At 44.7% G+C, this 21,176-nt stretch overlaps 1 protein-coding gene across 1 annotated transcript in view; it reads right to left on the minus strand.

Moving 5' to 3' along the window:
* Positions 1-17,611: 17,611 nt before the first annotated feature.
* The window catches only part of FAXC (failed axon connections homolog, metaxin like GST domain containing), a 94,900-nt gene continuing 91,335 nt past the window's right edge, over positions 17,612-21,176 (minus strand). Inside the window, exon 8 of the transcript XR_014297613.1 lies at positions 17,612-17,709. The gene's annotated coding sequence lies outside the window, so the exon portion shown is untranslated. The remainder of the gene's footprint in view (positions 17,710-21,176) is intronic.

Here is a 21,176-nt window from a genome sequence, read left to right on the forward strand (position 1 = left end):
CTGGCTGAGTGTCTTTTGAGATATTTAGCCTGGCTAAGCCTCAATTTCCTCATAAAATAATGCTCAAGGACTACTTTGCCAGGTAGTGATGAATTTAAGCCTTGTCCAGTGTCCAGCACATTATGGAAGCATAATAAATTGTTTGTGAATGAATGGCCTTAAAATGCTTAGCAGAGTGCCCTTCCGTGTCCATCAGTGTTTCCCAAGCGTTAAAGTGCATAAGGAAGCCTCTTGGGATCCTGACAAAATGCAGATTCTGATTCATTAAGTCTGGGATGAGGTTTCCGACAAGCTCCCAGGTGACACCAGTGCTGCTGGTACACAGACAAAGCTTTGAGGAGCAAGGTTTTATATCACTGGTTCTCAAACCTGGCTACACCTTGTCAAGGAAATTTTTAAAATACTGATGACTGGGTCCCAGCCCCAAGGTTCTTATTTAGTTGATCTGGAGGTGTGGCCTGAGCCTTGAGATTTTTTTCTTCTTTTTTTTGGCCATGCTGCGTGGCACGCAGGATCTTAGCAGGATCTTAGTTCCCCGACCAGGGACCGAACCCACGTCCCCTGCAGTGGAAGCACAGAGTCTTAACCACTGGACCGCCAGGGAAGTCCCAGCCTTGGGATTTTTAAAAGCTTCCTAGGTGATTCTGAGGTGCACCCACGCTTGAAAACTGCTACTCCATACAGTATGTGCTTAATAAGTAGGACCTATTATAAATTTGATGAGGATACAGATGACCGTGATCATGCTTAAGTAACAATATAACATACTGTAATACTATTCTATAATAAATAAAATATACTATGCTGTATAAAGAGCAGAGAGAACCGAGTAACTCAGCAGGTAGGTCTTAATTTGCCAAAATGCAGAAGAGAATGGACCAATCAGAGTCTATGCAGAATTTAGAGATTGCTAAACTTTAACTCCTCTAAATGAATTATATGCAATGCTTTAAAGAAGAGTGCTTTTTTTCTAGGGTGTCTCTTCAGACGTATTCCAGTGCGTAGTACACATAGGGAGATTTCCATCCTATCTTGTTAACTAAAATGTTTGGGTTTCTTTTAACTGTGCATCCTCATTTCCAACAGAGTGGGAGCACGAGACACATGATACAGTAGGGAAAATGTCGAGGCAGCGTTTTCAAACATAATCATCCAAATGTGAAGGGACATGCAGTTCAGAAGAAACAGAGTAAGATGATATAGCAAGGAGAGAAGGGAGCAGGTGACGCAATCTGATGTGACGCTGACAGGCCAGATCAAAGACTCTGACGGGTGAGAAACATTTCATTTGGGAATCGAGCGAATTGTTATAAAGTTAAGAGCGAGAAGGACGACTGTGGAGATAATAGGACTGGCTTTCAGCCACCACATCTAAGGACTTTGCCCAGAGGAACTATTCAAGTGCTCGTTCAGAACACACTGTCTGGAAGCATAAATGGAAGTGTCCAGGATTCCGGTGGGGTCTGCTTGTCTTTAAATGTCTCCACCCCAGTCCTGGAGCCTCTGACCTTCCTGAGTATGTCACCCAGATTCCAACAATCTTCCTCAAAAAGGACCAATCTCCTCTCCTTGAGAGATTTATGTATTCTACCCACTCGCTGAGTTTAGCACTTAATTTGCATTTAGCACTTGCTTTTGGACTCACTTATTACCTATGTCACTAATTATTTTTTAATTGAGGTATAGTTGTTTTATAATGTTGTGTTAGTTTCTACTGTACAGCACAGTGGAGTTCCCTGTGCTATATAGCAGGTTCTCATTAGTTATCTATTTTATACATATTAGTGTATATAAGTCAATCCCAATCTCCCAATTCATCCCACCACCCCACTTCCCTCCTTGGTGCCCATACATCTGTTGTCTACATCTGTGTAGGCCACTAATTTCTAAGTTAAAACAATTTTTCCTGCACCATATTTTCAAATTATTAAATGTCTTTTCATACTCCTTTAAACCTAATAATTTTATTATGTCTTCTTAAGTTAACTCTTTCAACCACTTTACTGTTTGGCAAATCTGCCACTTCAAAGGAAATCATTTTAAACGAGTCATTTGCAAAGCTGAGCAATAATCACCCATGGAGGAGTCTGAAGAGAGAACACGGAAGGGCTTTCTCTCTAGGCGTGCCGCTCTCTGAGGTTGCCTGAGTTGGGCAAGACATTTATTCTTTTGCACCTTGTTTTTTCCATAAGTGTTTTCCATAAGTGTATTGAAAATATGAGAGATTTTGATAGAATGATACAAAATTTCTCAGAAGAATACATTAAAATTTATCAAGACCAAAGTAGGAGTAGAATTAATACGAACCAATTGTACAACTTCGAAGGAATCTGAACATATCTGAAACAATAAAATTAGGTTTACATTGACCAGATCCAGAGTCTTAATAAAGTTCAAAGAATACTATGGAGTTAATAATAATTGGATTAAAAATGTGAAACTATACATTTTCATAATGGTGATCAGAATCATAAAAGAAAGAATAAAAAACTGAATTGAAGCCTCTGGCTTATGTGGGCAAATGAGAAATCTCAGTAAAGTACAACTAGACAGAGCGGCTGGAAGGGTCTGACATCAGGGAAGAATGCCCCACACCTACATCCACTCAATGGAGTTGAAAGAGAGATCTAGCTATAAGCGCTGGGAGGAAACACAGCCTGACAGGTGCGATATCATCTCTAAAGGGTATAGTCAGAGAAGATGATGCCTGACACACAGTAGGTATGCTTGGATGGACGGATGCATGGATGGATGGATGGGTGGATGGATGGATGAGTGGGTGGGAGGATGGGTAGATGGGTGGATGGGTAGATGGGTGAATGAAAGGGTGGATAGGAGGTTGATGGGTGGATGAATGCATGGACGAATGGGCACTCAGATTCAGAGTCCAAAAAGAGGTAGCATGCTACCTAAAAAGGCAGCTAATCAGGGGATAAAAGGGACACAGGAGAAACCCAGCAGCCTTGACAGGCAGGCAGCATCAGAGATATCCATCAGCAGATAGAAGGTATTCAGGGAGAGAGAATGAAGAGAATCCTCACCCTGAAGAAAGAAAAATAAATGGGAGATTTTGAAACAATAATTTATAACAGGCAAATAATACAAAAACTAAACTCTCCAATGAAAATGCCAACAATTGGGTCTTGAGTGCTAGACAGAAGCTCAGTTATCAGACGTAAGGCACAGAGTAAGATGGATGTCTCAGGACTGGCACACAACTTCAGTTATCAGAATCAGCGCATGAGGTCAAAGCTGTACCAGCACCAAAGGCCACTGGATGCTCAAACCTGAAACTCCTTAAATCCCTCTTGCCTGCAAGTGAGATTAGTCCTTGAGCCCAGGGCAGAGCTGAGACTACAGGTGTGTTCAGGAAGACCCAGCCTTGGGGAGAACAGACAACTGTGACTGGAAATCAGACAACCTGGGAAGCCAAGAGGACCCTAATAACTCCACTGAAGAGAAAGGAGAACTGAGATGAAGTTCCAGAAAAATGCAAACATCAAATTCCACGGACCTTTCCAACAGTCATCTGAAAGCAGACCAACAGCGTTGTGGTTGAGAGCTTGAATCCTCATGTGGTCCCACTTCTATGTGCCGCCATTACTCTAGTAACCTGGTACCACCAGCGCCACCAGCCACTAATATTCCTTGACTTCTCTTCTGTGCAAAGAGCCCTGTCCCAGGTTTCTATCAGGAAAGGGAATTCCTTTGATTTAGAATAAACTGATGACAGGAATGGTAAGACTGAGCAAAAGATGATGTGAAAAATAGCCAAAAATCAAAACAGAGACCATACATTCGAGCAGCAGGGACTTCTGCCACCTATTAAAATTGATGGGAGGGACCTCCCTGGCGGTCCAGTGGTTAGGACTCTGCGCTTCCACTGCAGGGGGCACGAGTTCGATCCCTGGGGTTGGGGAACTGAGATTCTGCATGCCGCTCAGCCAAAAAATAATTTTTTTAATTAAAAAATAAAAATAGGGCTTCCCTGGTGGCGCAATGGTTGAGAGTCCGCCTGCCGATGCAGGGGACACGGGTTCGTGCCCCGGTCCGGGAAGATCCCACATGTCGCGGAGCGGCTGGGCCCGTGAGCCATGGCCGCTGAGCCTGTGCATCCGGAGCCTGTGCTCCGCAACGGGAGAGGCCACAACAGTGAGAGGCCCGCGTACCGCAAAAATAAAAAATAAAAATAAAATTGATGGGAATGGTCCATTTGGACTCATGGATATACCACTTGCTGCAATCAAAGCGCCACCGTGTGCAGAAGGCACTTCCCTTTCCAGCCCAGGTCTAGTCCTCTTATGCCCTCATCCAAGTTGGCCTCCATGGCTGAGCCTCTCTCCAGCCAAAAAGGCAAAGCTGAAGAGCTGAGCTCACTGACTCAGTGCCCCGGGGTGGAGGCAGCTTGCTCTTACGGAGGGAAGCCCCTTCTCCCATCCTTCCACCTGCAGTTCTGAGGAGCCTTCTCCGCACCGGCATTCTGAAGGTGTCCTCTGATGTGCAGTGGCATAGGCTGAGCAGCTGTTTGGGTTTTCATTCCATATATTTCGCCCCCAGCATTGCCTCCAGCCACTCGCACCTGCTTAAGAGGATCGTTTGCTGGGAGCGTCCTTGAGATGTGATACTGCTGCCTTTGCTTAGCAAATAACCCTGGTTTCAAAGAAGAGAGACAAGCTGCCTTGTAAACCCAGAGCCGTCATGGAGGATTCCAGGAGGAAGACTCGACTTTCCAGAACCAGGGTCTGTGGGACCTCATCCCACAGCTCTGTGAAGCACCATCCGGCAGCATCCTTACCCCTGGAGCAGAGCGTCGGTAACAAAGGAAAGGAAGTGCTTCCCTAAAGTCTGGCTCCCTGCACTGAGAAAAGTGGAAAAAACTGCCTGAATTCTGAATGTTAATAAGCTGGCAGTCACTGGTCTGTCGTTAGAGAATAGGAGAGTACCCCCACGTGCTAATGGAAGATGCCTGTATCTTCCACACCACAGCACCCTTGGTGCTGGCAATGATGCCAAGGAGATCCTACCCCAGGGAACCACTCCTCCAGCCCTGCCCTCCATGCTCTTTCAAAGAAGAATTTGGCTGGGCCACTCATGTCTCCTTCCCGTGAAAAAAACTCTCATGTGTGTCAGGGCCTGGAACTCAAGACAGAGCAACTTTATTCCATTCACTTCCACTTCCTTGAGAGCTTGTCCTAGCTTGAACCACTAACACCATCCTCTTGTTCTGCTCCCTCCTCCTCCCCTCTCGCCCTTCTTGGATCCCCTAAGGAGTAAAGCAGGGTTAGGGAGGCAGGACAAAGAAACTAAAGGGATGGATAAAGCTGGAAGTGGAGACCAACCCAATTAATTTTCACCACTATTGGGGACTTCCCTGGCAGTCCAGTGGTTAAGACTCCACGCTTCCACTGAAGGGGGTTCAATCCCTGGTCAGGGAACTAAGATACTGCAAGCTAGCTGTATTGACAGGCCCTTCCGTGTCATCCTGGCAGAAAACTGGAGAATGACAATGCCTACCCAGCGGGGCTGTTGAGGGAATTAATGATATAATGAACGCGCAGAGCCCAGCAGGCAGTAAGCATACAATAAACGGTAGCAGGTATCATTGTTTTCTCCCCGGACAAGCCACGCACACCAGCAACCTGCATATCGTTGTTACTGTCTCTGTCACTGGCTACCACAAGTACCACCCACAGCTCAACCTCAGCAGACAGGGCAGAGGCAGCGTCACTCCGATCTGGCTGCCTTCGGCTGGCACCCCTGGAAAGCAGGCAAACTGTTCTTATCGAGGCGAGCTGAGCCCCAGAGGACGAGCTTTGCCACTGGAGAGGACTGACCTTTAAGCTGAAATGGAAATGAAACAGAAGTCCTTTTCAGAGTTCAAAGCATCCAGGTACCTCTCCCTTCCCTTTCGTAACACTGCCCAGTATTTGCAGTTACGGGCTGGCTTCAGAGAGTGATGCTGTCGTTCCAAGGACACACTGCATCAATTTCTGACCCACCTGAAACCACATAAGTGCCCAAGAATATCCCAGACCCTGTAAGATTTACAGACCAATTTTCTAAACCTAAGTGGTTTGCATAGGCTTTGGATAAGAATCTGAAAGCATGTTTCCTTATCTAAACTGGACCACTTTAAAAGAAGAAGAAGATATAATATTAGCTTTCTAGGGAGTGGTTTGCAGCAATACAAGACCAAGGAAAACAATCATTTGGAAAATTAGTGTTAAGAATCAACATTTCCTCTACAGGAAAGACATGAGGCTGCATTTCATAGAGCTTGGGAGTATATACCTGAAATCGCTACTGTGATACAAAAATCACCAGGTGAACTCCAGTGGTATCATTTATTTGGACCCTGACCACTATCTCCCAGGTTATGACAGAAGGGATGTGATAAGAGGAGATATTGTCTATCTGGATGGTCACGGGGGGTGGTTGGAGGTCATAAACCTGCAGAGGTGTTCACTTTCCATTACAGTCCGTAACAGCTCTCACCATGGAGGGCATGGTGGTCCTGGGCCCACGTGTCTCGGATGGAATGGAGACACTGAACTCTATGCAGCTACAGCAGAAGCCAGAGATTTCCCGGGTATAATCTCCCCTTTAGTCAGTCAGTACTGAGTGCTCCTAGGATGAACAGGGTTTTACTGGGAACCTGGAAGCATATTCTTAGAATTAGAAGTAACCCCACACTACTTAAAATGTTTACCATATTGAACTGGGAAAATGAAAGTCTTGCTGGGTAAGAATGAAAATAAATAATATCCTTAAGTGGCAAAGAGTCTTTAGATATAGATTTTTCAAGTATTTCTCATCTTTGTTGACCCTCTGAGGTTTTTCAAACATCACTTTGATCTTCAAATGTGTTGTGGGCTATCATGGCATCTGTCCATATCTCAAAGCAGTTTCAAAATTAGCACATTCCCTATCTCCCCCAGAAGGAATCTCTGAGACCATTTTACCGGTAACCTGGAAAGATGGAATCCCAGCACACCTGAGGGAGGGGAGTGTGAGGTGAGGAATGTTTAAGAAAATATCTGAGGTCTATTTGGCACAGAATAAATAGAAAAAAACCTGACATGGTTTCCCCCATTGCCTCCCACACACCTGCCTTCTGAAAGGACATGTCCTTTCACGGTCCTGCTAGAGAAAATTTCCAAGCCATCCAGAGGAAAGGACTCCTTTAGCAGGGCGCTTTGCATCATCTCAGCTCTGCTGGGAGCTCTCCAAGGCCACGAACAACTGAGAGAAGAGCTTCACCGGCCAAAACAGCAAACATGACAACAAACAAATTATAGCTAAAATTGGAGGTAAAAATTCAGTTTTAATTAGGAAAAGTGCCCAACTCTCCTTTCTGTACTTGGATGAGACGGCCAATGCCCAACGCAGAAAGACCACCAGGCACCCTAACTGTTCACTACACTTTCCTGTTTCTTCCTAATAAGACATTTGCCAATGCACACAAGACCCATCTGGCATCTTCATCAAAGCAACAGTAGGGAAGCAGCTGCACACCCTAAAACCCTTGGGGTCAGATCCGTCTCTTAGCCTACTTTTGCCGGTATCACCACCAAATGTGAACATAAGTGGCAGAGTAACAATGGCCTCAAATTCTTTGTAACTCTCTCCATAAAAATGTCATTTATTATGGTTACCAAAGTGGAAAGAGGGGGAGGGGTAAATTAGGAGTTTGGGATTAACATATACACACTACTATATATAAAAGAGATGACCAACAAAGACCTACTGTATAACACAGGGAACTCTACTGAATATTTTGTAACAAGCTTTAAGGGACAAGGATCTGAAAAAATTACATATATATATATATAACTTTGCTGCCCTGAAACTACCACAACATTGTAAATCAACTATACTTTAATTTAAAAAATTAAAAATTTAAAAAGTCATTTATGAACCGCTCCCCTTGCATCTAGACTGGCATGTGACTCCCCAAAGAACTGAAGTGGTACCACACCAGTTCCAGGCCTAAGCCTTAAGAAAGCCTGGCAACTTCCACCTTTGCTCTTTGGAGATCCCTGAGTCAGCATGCAGGTAATCTGACTCTCCTGATGGAGACACCCCATGGACAGAAGAAGTCCTTAGACTGTGGAGAGGGACGGAGGCTCAGCCCTCCCACTGAGGGTAGCTAGGGTAGCCCTCCCCATGACTCGAGGTCTATGCACCATCGGACTGCGCTTCCTTGAAAGAGACTCCAAGTGACGCAAGCAGAGCTGCTCCACCGAGCCCAGAGCCCAGTCAACCTACAGAACCAAATGAGAAATAATAAAACGGTGGTTGTTTTAAGCCCCTAAGTTTTGGGGAAGTTTGTTACACAATAATAAATAACTGATACCACACAGTTCTGGTAAATCAGAAATAGTCTTGGGATCTCAAGAAGTTAGCCCTACCTACCAGAAATCTACCCTGGGTGAAAGAAAATAACCAACACTTCCAGATGACCGACCAGCGGTCAGTTGATACATCACCTGCATCCCAGTGCGTGGGGAACAAACACTGTAACACTTGGCTAAAAGAGGGCGACTGAGAAAGGACAGGGAAGTGGGCGTCTGGCTGATTTTCTTCATAGTGAGACACCTGCTTTCAGGTGTCACCAACCAAACCCTCCACCAGCTGAGGTAACCTGCCACCTTCTCCCATAAGCTACGAACTATGTCGCTTTCATCAATGCCTGAACTCCAAACTGCAGCACACCGCTGGAGGAAAGGATAGACTCTACAAAAGATGGGTCAGGCTTCTGGTAGCAGAAGGGATCACACAGGAGGAATGTCTACAGGGGTTTGCAGTAAAGAGAGTTGGATCTCCCGGAGTCAGAAAGTCCCAGACACTTTTTCCCGATCATCAAGTGTTGCTCAACCCTCAAGTGGAGATCATCCACTCACTTCCCAAAACTGCAGGAAAAGCAATGCACCCAAGACCTGCTTCACCGTATAATCATTACCAGTCAGTCTCAAAGAGCGACTAACTGGCTCAGTCCAGAGGGGAGGACCAATCAGAAGCTAGAGGACTAGAGATGCTGCATAATGAGACCAGCCAGTGCGTAGCCAATCAGCAGCTCAGTCGGGTGAAAAAGAGAAAGCTCTGCGGGAGGCTTGCACTGTCCCAGCATCTATCTCACACCAGTGGGGACGACTTAACTGAACAGTCAGCTCTAAAATAGTCAGCACCCAGTGCATGGTTGGCAATGCCCTGGGAAAAGACACATATAAAAACCTACATTGAGATACAATCAACTAAGATTAGGGGAGTAATTAGGGTTTATTTATATGAAACTTACTGTTGCCATTAAAAATTATGTCTAGGAAGGGAATTCCCTGGCAGTCCAGTGGTTAGGACTCCACGCTTCCACTGCAGGGGGGCACGGGTTCCATCCCTGGTAGGGGAACTAGGATCCTTCATGCCCCACCGTGTGGCCAAAAAAAAAAAATGTCTAGGAAGAATACTAATGACATGGTAAATGCTTACAATGCTTCCTAGCCAGCCGAGCAACCTTGGACACCTTACTGAAGTTTTCTGCGCCTCTGTTTCCTCATATATAAGTGGAAATACAACCACATTCCATTAATTTTTTTTACATCTTTATTGGAGTATAATTGCTTTACAATGGTGTGTTAGTTTCTGCTTTATAACAAAGTGAATCAGTTATACATATACATATGTTTCCATAACTCTTCCCTCTTGCGTCTCCCTCCCTATCCCACCCCTCTAGGTGGTCACAAAGCACCGAGCTGATCTCCCTGTGCTACGCAGCTGCTTCCCACTAGATATCTGTTTTACATTTGGTAGTGCATATATGTCCATGCCACTTCTCACTTTGTCCCAGCTTACCCTTCTCCTGCCCCATATCCTCAAGTCCATTCTCTAGTAGGTCTGCGTCTTTATTCCCATCTTGCCCCTAAGTTCTTCATGATCTTTTTTTTTTTTTTAGATTCCATATATATGTGTTAGCATATGGTATTTGTTTTTCTCTTTCTGACTTACTTCACTCTGTATGACAGACTCTACGTCCATCCACCTCACTACAAATAACTCAATTTCGTTTCTTTTTATTCCATTAATTTTAGGATGCATGTTTTCCCACATTTTAACATCTCTGAAAAAAAAATCATCATTTTTGGTGACACAATGAATTGGTGGGTTTTTCTCTTTATTTCTTAGTGTACATCTGATGATGATGCATCTTGGAACCCTGGCCTCTTAGACTCGCTGAAAATGTAGGACTTCCTGCATTAGGTTTTTGTGAGGATTAAAAGAGTTAATATAGGTGCCTCACAAGGGGCAAGCACTCAAACCAATATTAGTTATAACCATTATTAACTGGGAGTTCCTTCTGGACACAGGTACCCACCTTTGCAGGAACACAGACAGGCAATCCCAGCGAAAACAAATATATTCTGCTCGTTATTTTGGTGCCTGGACTTTATATCACCCATCCCTCCCCCTCCGTTTAGGGCTCCTCAAATCTGGTCACTCAGGGAGACACTTGGGGGAGATTTTCTAAAGGCTGATGCCTAGTACATCCCCCCGCCAAGACATACACACACACACACACACACATACACACACACTCTGCTTTAACTGGCCTGGGATAAGACCCTGGCATTGGGATTTTTAAAAGCTCCCTAAGTGATTCTGAGGTAGACCCCAGTTTAAAAACCCACTGCAGTAAATTACAAGGTCTTTGAGACTAAAGGCCTTTCTAGGAAGAAAACCAATATAGCAGTGCAGTTAGGGTCCTGGAGTTGGCCAAGTCTGGGTTCCAATTCCTGTTCCTCTCCTTGACCAGCTAAGTGACAAACTGCTTCACTTCTCCCAGCCTCAATTTCTTCATCTGCAAACTGGGAACAATACCTACCTGCTAGGTTTGTTTAGGGCAGTCATGAAATGAGCTAAGCATACACACTTAATTATTAAGTTATTATTAGTGTCATTTGATGGCCATTTCAGCATCTACCCAGTGACTTGCCAGTGGAGGTGCTTAATAAATTTTCCTCGATTTGAATTTGGAGACTATAGAAAACCCCGCCCACAAGACAGGGGCATAGAGAAGGAGGTAATCAAATGATGACAGGTTGGGGCCACTCTCACAGTTCAGCATAGGCTTGTCTGCGCCTCACGTGGTGGGAACACAGTAATTATCCCACCTCATCACCAGCAGGGTGGATTCCTGACGATGACCACCAAGGCAAAGACCTCTGCCCTCCAGACACCCCCTCCGAGTTCAGTCTCCTGTGTAGGTAAGTTGGCAACTGAGCAGCATCTGATAACTTGGTCCACAAATTATCACAATCTGAGGGATCTTTCAGAACAAGGGAAGGTGAAACGAGGTAATGTGTAAATACTCTACTAAATGCAGGGCTGTGATGTTCCTTTCCTCAGGGATAAACCCTGACCTCGAAAACTGAGTGCAGACAAGGCCCCATCCCCACAGGTCTCCCATCCTGCGTGCCTGGCCCCGGGGGACCTCCAGCCAGGACTTGCCACACTCCAGCAATAAGCTGTACTAACAAGGATACCCAGGAAAATGTGCAAAAGCTGAGAAGGGAAATGAGCCCCAGGTCCCGCTCCTCCCAACAGCATCAAATTTTTATTTCTTGATTAAACAGAAGCTCTGTGGAAGGGAAACAAAACTAGAATGGAAATCATTTGCTGCCCTCTTGTGGGTGACTTGGTATCCTGTCCCTCCAGTTTCCAAGATGAGACACAGGCAAAAAGGAGGGACATAGACTTGGTGTCCAAAGCTCTGCTCACCTCTGCAAAGCACCTGGAAAAACTATACTTTGCTTGCTCCCAACCATCCCATGTGTGTCTGGAAATCGGTCTAGTTCTAGCCAAGGCTCAGTGTACTCAAGGGAAGTCTGGGTATACCTTTAGCCTTGGAGGGAAAGTGAAGGAGGAGAAACAATAAAATGTCTGACTTACAGTGTTTATAATTTTCCTGTGCTACAATCTGGATTTGGGCTCTTGGCCCAACCTTGGTCCAGCCAAGGGTAATGGGGGGGGTGGGGTGGAACTAAAGTCAGGGGCTTAGGCCCATTATGAAATCCTGGACTAGATCAACTGTGAAACCAAACCAGGCTCCAGGGAGCTGGAGGGGAGGTGAATCCACACAGAAGGCAGCCTGGGCGGGAAGCGGGTGCTATCCACTCACTGCAGCCCCAGTCTTATCCCCACTGGGCCAGACAAGACCTTAGCCCATCAGGAGCTCAGAAAATTGTTTTTGTCTTTAGGATTGTTGAAAGATATACTCCCTAGCTTAGAATATATCCAGAATGTGTGTTGAAGTTGCTGTCTCTCTGGAGACTACCTGTGCTAATGAAACATTGAAGATTCCCTTGTTTGCCGACTCATTGCTTGCAACTTAACTAGTGATGGATAAATGAACCGGAATGAATCTTTTTTAATTATTATATTCTTAATGTATACATGAAATTTCAGAAATCTTATAGAAATGCAGCCGCATAGTCTAATAATCTAAGGAAAGAGGGGAACCTTAATAAAACGGTGTTTTATTTGCTATTATCTCCTTACTGGTATATCACAATGCAAAGGCTACTGATACCACTGCTGGAGTTGTGGTTTTAAAGCAGCATTCGTTCTGATCCCATGAGAATTCATGCCTGTTTTATGAGCATCCTCCATCCCAAGATCACTGTTGTTTTCATTCCGAGGCTGGTCTGTGCAGAAATTGATCAATGAATTTCTTTTTTTCCTACTTCATGGACTGTCCTAGCATCGCATAAATTCAGCTTCATAGTCATGATTCCTCAGATGGAGGAAGCCCTAAACATACATCTCACCTACCTAGCATCTCCTATGGTCCCACATATTGTAGAGCTGCACTGTCCAATATGGTAGCCACTGGCCACGTGTGTCTATTTAAATTTACATTTTAATTCATTAAAATTGAAGCCCTTCCATTGTATCACCCACATTTCAAGTGCTCAGTGACCACATGTGGCTACCATATTGGACAATACAAATGACAAACACTTCCAAGATCACAGAAGGGGCCTTCTTATTTGTTTATTTGCTTGTTAGTTTTTGTTATTTGTCTTGGGTTTTATTTGACTGTGTGTTTTCTTTTCCTTTTTTTTTTTTTTTGGCTTGCAGGGTCTTGGTCCCCCAGCGGGGTGTCGGGCCTGGGGCCCTGGGGTTGGAGCGCCAGTTCCAGGATGCTGGACCGCCAGAGAATTCCCGGCCCCAGGGAATATTAATCAGCTTGAGCTCTGCAGGTCCCCATCTCTGCACCAAGACCCAGCTCCACCCAACTGCCTGCAAGCTCCAGTGCTGGATGCCTCAGGCCAAACAATGAGCAAGACAGAAACACAGCCCCACCCACCTGCAGACAGGCTGTCTAAAGTCATACTAAGCTCACAGACACCCCAAAACACACCCCCTGACATGGCCCTGTCCATCAGAAGGGGCTCTTGAACAGAACTTTTCTATAAGATATTGTTGAAAATTTTTGGCAAGGCAAACAAGGCCTTTACAGCCCTCTGGCCACTCCTCCAAACATCCCACTACATGGCCCCCTAACTCATCACTTATGCTGATCTCCCTGGGATGTCTCCCCTGTCCTTCCCACCCCCACTACCTGGTGAATTACTATTCATCCTTCAAAACCCAGGGTAAATGTCACCTCCTCCCTGCAGCTTTCCATGATCTACTTTACCCCACCCCACAACTAGACAGTTAATTGGCCTCTTGTGAGTCATTCCATAGCTGTTTATTTTTTATAAAATATTTGTAACTTATTAATTATTATTAATAATATCTTTTACTAATACATAATATATTTGATTATAAAATATTTTCTTATTTAATAACAGTAATTGTATCTTTGGAAATTTCATTTAATAATTATTTTTTTAAATAAATGTGAGCTTTTATTTAAATGTGAGCTTTTTTTCACCCTAGTTTGAAATACAGTTCTCGAAAAAAAAACACCTCCTCTAGCTTCAGGGTCAGGGTGATCTGGAGAAAAAGAATCGAACTGGGAAACAGGAAACCTGGAGTCAAATGCTTGGCTCTGCCCTAACTAGCTGTGTGAGAGGTTAAAACCTCTCTGTTTTCTCATTTATCAAACGAAGCTTTGGGTCTGATTATTCCTAAGGACTGTCTGAGTTCTTCCAGGGCCTACATCTAAGCAGGCAGCCAATGGGAGAATGGTGGAAACACAGGGTGATGAAAATGGGAGATCAGAACACCCCACTCTCCATCATGAAGCTTCTGGAAACTAAATCTAAACCTCTCCTTATTCTCCCCTCACTCGTACCAAGCTGGATAACTCCAAGGCCTATTACCTCAGTCAAGCCACCAGATTCTTATAGAGAAGTCAAGGGTCAATCTACCTAGGGATGGGCTCTCAGTCCTGCTGGAAATATTCACAAACAAGCTAAATATTTCCACACAGTTTAGAAAGTGCTTCTGCATCGGATGGAAGAATGGCATAGATGACATTCCAGTCCCTTTCAATACTAAGATGTGGTACCGCTTGTGTAGATCCTGTCACTCACTATCTAGGTGACTTGAGCAAGCAAGTTAATTTCTCTTGGGCTTTTCAGGCTCATCTGTAAGAAGAGAAAACTAAACTACATGGTCTCAAGGTCCCTCTCATTGCAAGCCTCCATAATTTACAACAGAGGGGGAACAGATCATCTGAAGTGGAGGGAGGGCAGATTCACGGAGATTAGGAAAGAAGTGGGAGGGGAGAAAGGAATCTGCAGTTAGAGGAAAGAGGTGAAGCTGATGAAGGACCGAGGGAAGTAAAAGCTTTCAAGAGGGAAGAAAAAGCGTAAACAGAACGACGTAACAGGAGAGAAAAGAAGAAATCAAAAAAGAGGAAAGAGAAAGATGAAAAGACGGAGAGGTTCTGCCTTCCCCAGCCCTTCCTAGCTCTATTTAATACCCCCATCTCCACCTTCTTTATTGTTCAGCTGTCTTGATAAATTTCCACTGGCATTAACATAAAGCATGTGGTTAATACCATCGTCTTAATACCCAATTCAATTTTATTACTAAAGGCGTCTTTTTTTCCCAAAACAAGGATTTCTCTGAGACCCATTGCATTTTCCCTTTACGTTCATTACATATTAAAGGTTTCCAGGAGCTCCTAAATTTCCAATTTATGCTGAGGCTCCCATTTCATATGCTGAAGGTACTTCATCACCATTTGTTATGAATGAGCTACAACAGTATTGCAAATGCGCTCAGCAAACAGCTCCTGACTTTCAGGTGTCAGTTACATGCAAGTTAAACTAAATGGATGAATTTTGAGCAGGAATAATGTAGTTCATGTTGACATTATTCACAGCTTTCCCAAGAAGACAGGTATTAATCAGACAACACTCCTGTAGGTCTCAGTATATAAATATTTGGGCGTCTGGCTAAACAGTGCCCTAACCTTTAAAAGGCATATAGACCTTATGCTTTAAATAGGATCATCAGTATAAAGGGCAATTTAGGACAAATAAAAGGAAGAATTTCTTTACACAGGAGTGTGGATGTATATGGAGCCTATTATCTCAAGAGTCTGAATAGCATACAAATAAAAATAAGTCCCCAAGAAGGATTTAGATAAGGCAGTAATCACAAAATTCTGTGAATTCTTCCTTTGAAATCATTCACACTTCTATCTCTTCCCCTGTATTTCCACTGTCCCCACTTTGGACAACACAAAGCCTCAATGGAAATTTTACAAAACACGAGAACTCAGGTGTCATTTCTGGAAGTTTATAATCTAGAAAGTGGGACATGGTATACAGCAAGAGGTGACTAGGAGAGCATGTAAGCATATGCTAGGTGATCAGTGAACAGACGAACAAGGATTGCTTCAGAAATTAAGAAGAAAGGGCCATTTCTCAAAGCAGGAAGACTTGCAGAGAAGGATGAGTTTGACATGGCCATAATACATGGGTTTCAGGGCACAGATGAGCAGACAGGATGGAAATCCCATGAGCCAAGGCATGAAAGTGGCCACGAGTTTGACACAATTTTGAGTCAATCAGCTCTCTGGGTAAAAGACGGCGTTCACATTGAAGAGTAGGAAAATGAAATCATTAGGACCAAAATATAGGAATCCTCCCTTTTTTGAAAGTTTGCTTTGCGTGACTTCACTTTTAAGAAAGACCTACTTATCTCCACTAACCAAAAGAAATCCAAAAAGGATTTTCACTTTTACAAAAAAAAAAAAGGAGAAAAGAGAAAATAGCGTCCAGTGATTGTTTTGCAGTGAGCTGTTACAGAGGCTGGTGCCGGGGGGTGGTTCCCCCAAGTTGCTCCCTGGGAACTACACTTGGCATCACAGCATCAAGCTGCCATAACTTTGAACTGTGTCTTTGAGCATCTGGGCTTTATCTCATTTTATTTTTTGCATCCATTGGCAAGATGAGTTCTAAGGTAATTGCTTCTTTGTTTTATAACATTTCAGCTCATGTAAGTTTTCATACTTTGATAGTGGGGGAACTCTGTACAGGAAGTCCTTGACAAGCAGGCTAAAGAGATGAGACTACTCTGTAGAAGGGGAAGAGCCACCAAAGGTGTCTGAGCAAGAAGTTCTGACAAGAAGCAAGAAGGACTCAAGTTGAGAGCAGCAATGTGAACAGAAAGGAAGGAACAAATATACAGGATGCCCTGCTCTTTCCTTCTAATGCACGCTACTGCTGGATTAATCCTCCTGCATCATCTTACGAATCTTCCACCGGAAAGTCCTCACTGCATCCCACACAAAGTCCAAAGTCCTCCTCTTGGTAGGCTCTATGGCCTTGCACAGATCTACTACAGACTCATTTGCCACTTACTTAAAACAAGACCTTTCCACTGTCAACCTGCTACTCTCTATTTCCAACACATGCACAGTTCATTATGCACAAACATATATGGTCACACATTTTGTGCCCAGCTCTGTGCTAGATGTTAAAATGAAAGGGTCATAAAATAGAGTGCTACTCTGGAAGACCCACAGTCCAATGGAACACCCATTCCACTGTTTTTTGCCTGAATCCTACCCATTCATCCAGAAGAAGCTCGAGTCCACTCTTCCCCACGGTCACCAGTGATATCTCTTGCCCATGCTGGCTTCACTTACTAGGAACTCATCTGCACTTATAATCTTTTCCACTCATCTTGTTATTATAATTCATCATTTATAATTTTAAGATGTCAAAAAGTTTTAACTTTTTTTTTTTTTTTTAACAAATTCAGCCCTTAATGTGGGTTTTTGTTCCTGGTTGTACCTGCTGTCACCAGGGGCACAACGGCACGTAACATCCAGACTTTAAAAGCATGGATTTCTACTATTTTTGACAAGTCTTAGATTAACCCTAATCTTATACACAGGCATAATAAAAACACAAATCATTATAACTTCGCCGAGTCCTTGTGATAAGAGCCTCCCGTAACCAGCCTGAGAAGAGACGCCAGAATGCCGCCCATTTAGGAGAGGACATCAGTGGAGGACATTCACAGACTCATGACCATTAAACTCACCTAAAAATAATTATCTGGGGCTTCCCTGGTGGCACAGTGGTTGAGAGTCCGCCTGCCGATGCAGGGGACACGGGTTCATGCCCCGGTCCAGGAAGATCCCACATGCCGTGGAATGGCTGGGCCCGTGAGCCATGGCCACTGAGCCTGCGTGTCTGGAGCCTGTGCTCTGCAACAGGAGAGTCCACAACAGTGAGAAGCCTGCATACCGCAAAAATAAAATAAAATAAAATAATTATCTGGTTCTCATTCACACGTACATGCTACATTTTACAGGACTGCACCCTCACCTTCCACTGAGGCCCCAAGACAGTAGGCATCAACTAATCCCACTCTGCAGTGGGGTCTTAGACACATAAGCAGAGGTGGGCAAGGGGGTAGGGGAAATTTCCAGTTACCTCAGGCTTTGTGAGTGGGGCTTGGTGGAGAGCTCAACATTTTGGTGGAGAGGTCTACATTTTAGCACAGAGAGAGACAGAGATGATGGAACCATCTAAGAGAGACTTTGCTTACGAGGCCTTCTGGAAGAGTGCTAGAATTCCAACCCCAGCCGTGGGGCAACGGCAGAGTCATAAGGGCTCAGCAGAGGAGAGGCATTTGCCTGTATCATGGGAACATCCAGGTGAAAGATTTCCTGATACTAGGGGGGCCTCCAAAGGGCCCATGAAAGTGCCCACAAGAGAGTCATCTTTAAACACCTGCAAATATCTACAACCATTTTGGCGGCAGCCGAGTTAGACCTCTAAACTCTCTAAACTCCTCTGCCTTTCTCTGGTCTATCCCTAGAAGGGTCGGAAGCTGCAGCTGGCCAATGCATGTACGGGGTGGGAAAGGAAGAGAGAGGGAGAAGTTGATAGAATAAAGAAGATAAAAGAACCATGCCCGGACTTCCCTGGTGGTACAGTGGTTAAGAATCCGCCTGCCAATGCAGGGGACACGGGTTCACGCCCTGGTCCGGGAAGATCCCACATGCCGCGGAGCAACTAAGCCCTTGCGCCACAACTACTGAGCCTGCGCTCTAGAGCCCGCGAGCCACAACTACTAAGCCCGCAAAGCCCCCGTGCCTAGAGTCCGTGCACCGCAACGAAGAGTAGCCCCCACTCGCCGCAACTAGAGAAAGCCCACGCACAGCAACGAAGACCCAGTGCAGCCAAAAATAAATAAATAAATAAATAAAATAAAAAGACTTTCCCAGGTGACCCTGTGTAAAATAGCAACTATTTAAAAAAAAAAAAAAGGACCATGCCCCTCTTCTGATGGACACTCAGGCTAAGCAGAGGAGTAGCTTCAGTGTTAAATGCAATTCAGAATTTGTATTATTGTCCTTGACTATACATATTAACAATAGAACTGCAACTGTTTTGAGGGACTGGAGGGATCCCCAGCTTTCAATTGTCTAACAGTGAACAGAGAAACAATGAGACTTGCCTAAAATTTCATCCAACATTAGGGGAAATACTAGCACCGTGGAGTGGCTTTGCAGGGGCAGTTATTACAAATAATAATAATTTAGGGGCTTGCCTGGTGGTGCAGTGGTTGAGAGTCCGCCTGCCGATGCAGGGGACACGGGTTCGTGCCCCGGTCCGGGAGGATCCGACGTGCCGCGGAGCGGCTGGGCCCATGAGCCATGGCCGCTGAGCCTGCGCATCCGGAGCCTGTGCTCCGCAACGGGAGAGGCCACAACAGTGAGAGGCAAGCGTACCGCAAAAAAATAAAATAAAATAATAATAATAATAGTTTATAATTGTACCTGACATGTCTGCTTTTAAGGTACTAGTTACATATTCATGAGACAGTATAGGAAATAGCGGTAAGAACAGTGGCATATTACTATGAATTCAAATTCCTAATGTAAAGAAAAAGTTAGAGCAGGAGGAGCAAAACGTAAAAGAAGAAGACTCATCTCCTACCTACCAGGAACTTCTCCCTCTATCTTTATGTGCAGAGTTCAAGCTAAATCCAAAGAATGCATCACTCACCTCGCTCTGCTTCCTACAGGATGCAAACACTGAGAGCTAAACGGCATAAGCTTCCAAAACCCCCAAATAAAGCTATACACAGAGTTTTAATGTATGCAGTCTCATTAATAAGTTAAATATCCTATAATACATAGAAACAACGTAAGACAAAGAGCAGGTGAATGTACCTAACACCAGAGACTCTAACAAAAGAATTTATTGGGCAACATAAGAGTGCGGGGGTGCAGAAGAAGACAGTGCCAACCATGGGCAGGATTTGGGATTCAGATGCGTGGTATCTGTGTGTCAAGGAAATGGGAGCTGTTTGAATTATGGGGCTATAATTCCATCTAGGGATCCTGAGGACTGCATAAACCACTTGAGCCTCCAGAAATCACTACCCCATATTTCAGTCACCTGCAGTTCATTCTATGAGTAATTTACGGGTCGCCTTTGCACGGTCTGTCTTGTCAAACCTCAAACTTTGGATACTTCTTTGCAGTTTGATTTGTCTTTTACCTGAGAACCTGTCTGTTCCTGTAACCAGCCTTTACTGATCATTTACTACACGCACTGAGCTATGGGGAGAGCTGCAGTGTGCCTCTCCCCTGAGGGCCTCCAGCTGCTGCAGGCCTTAAACCCTTAAAGTTACCCAACACCTGAAATAAAGACATCCTACAGCCAGCTACAGAGCCCTGCCTGGGGAGTAAATACCCATCAACAGCAACAAAGAAGTAAAACAAATGTTTAAGGAAGCTACGACCACAGGTGTTTGGCAGTGGGGCTCCCCGAGTGCTCAATCCTTGGGGCTCTGTCTAAGTAGTTTCCCGGGCTCCGCTCACAGAGAAAAGCTGCCCAGTGACTTGGGGAGGCTGCTTTTAAGGAGAAGGGGTTGACTTCACTGATGCTAAGACATACGGCACAGACACCCAATCTGCCCACACCACCTGCCTCCAAGCAACTGGCATGGTGTCTCTTGAGCAACACCTTGTCGCTGCCACCAGAGGCACTTGTGTCCATTTTAGCCCAGGTTCCGTACCTCTGCCTCCTTTTCCTCCTCAGTGCTGTAGAGCTAGTGGTAGACGGTAGTGTAAAAGCTGGGCTCTTTTTTTATTTTTCTTACACTTTCTTTTTTTGTCTTTATTGAATTTGTTACAATATTGCTCCCGTTTTATGTTTTGTTTTTTTGGCTGCAAGGCATGTGGGATCCTCACTCCCCGACCAGGGATCGAACCCACATCCCCTGTATTGGAAGGCGAAGTCTTAACTACTGGACCACCAGGGAAGTCCCCAAAGCTGGGCTCTTTTTTTTTTTTTTTTTTGTAGTGTGGATTTTTTTTTTAACATCTTTATTGGAGTATAATTGCTTTACAGTGTTGTGTCAGTTTCTGCTGTATAACAAAGTGAATCAGCTATACATATACATATATCCCCATGTCTCCTCCCTCTTGCATCTCCCTCCCACCCTCCCTATCCCACCCCTCTAGGTGGACACAAAGCACCGAGCTGATCTCCCTGTGCTATGCGGCTGCTTCCCACTAGCTATCTATTTTACGTTTGGTAGTGGATATATGTCCATGCCACTCTCTCACTTCGTCCCAGCTTCCCCTTCCCCCTCCCCGTGTCCTCAAGTCCATTCTCTACGTCTGCATCTTTATTCCCGTCCTGCCCCTAGGTTCTTCAGAAGCATTTTTTTTCTTAGATTCCATA

The sequence above is a fragment of the Grampus griseus genome, assembly GCF_964374135.1.
Source record: "Grampus griseus genome assembly, chromosome: 13".
NCBI classification, from domain to species: domain Eukaryota; kingdom Metazoa; phylum Chordata; class Mammalia; order Artiodactyla; family Delphinidae; genus Grampus; species Grampus griseus.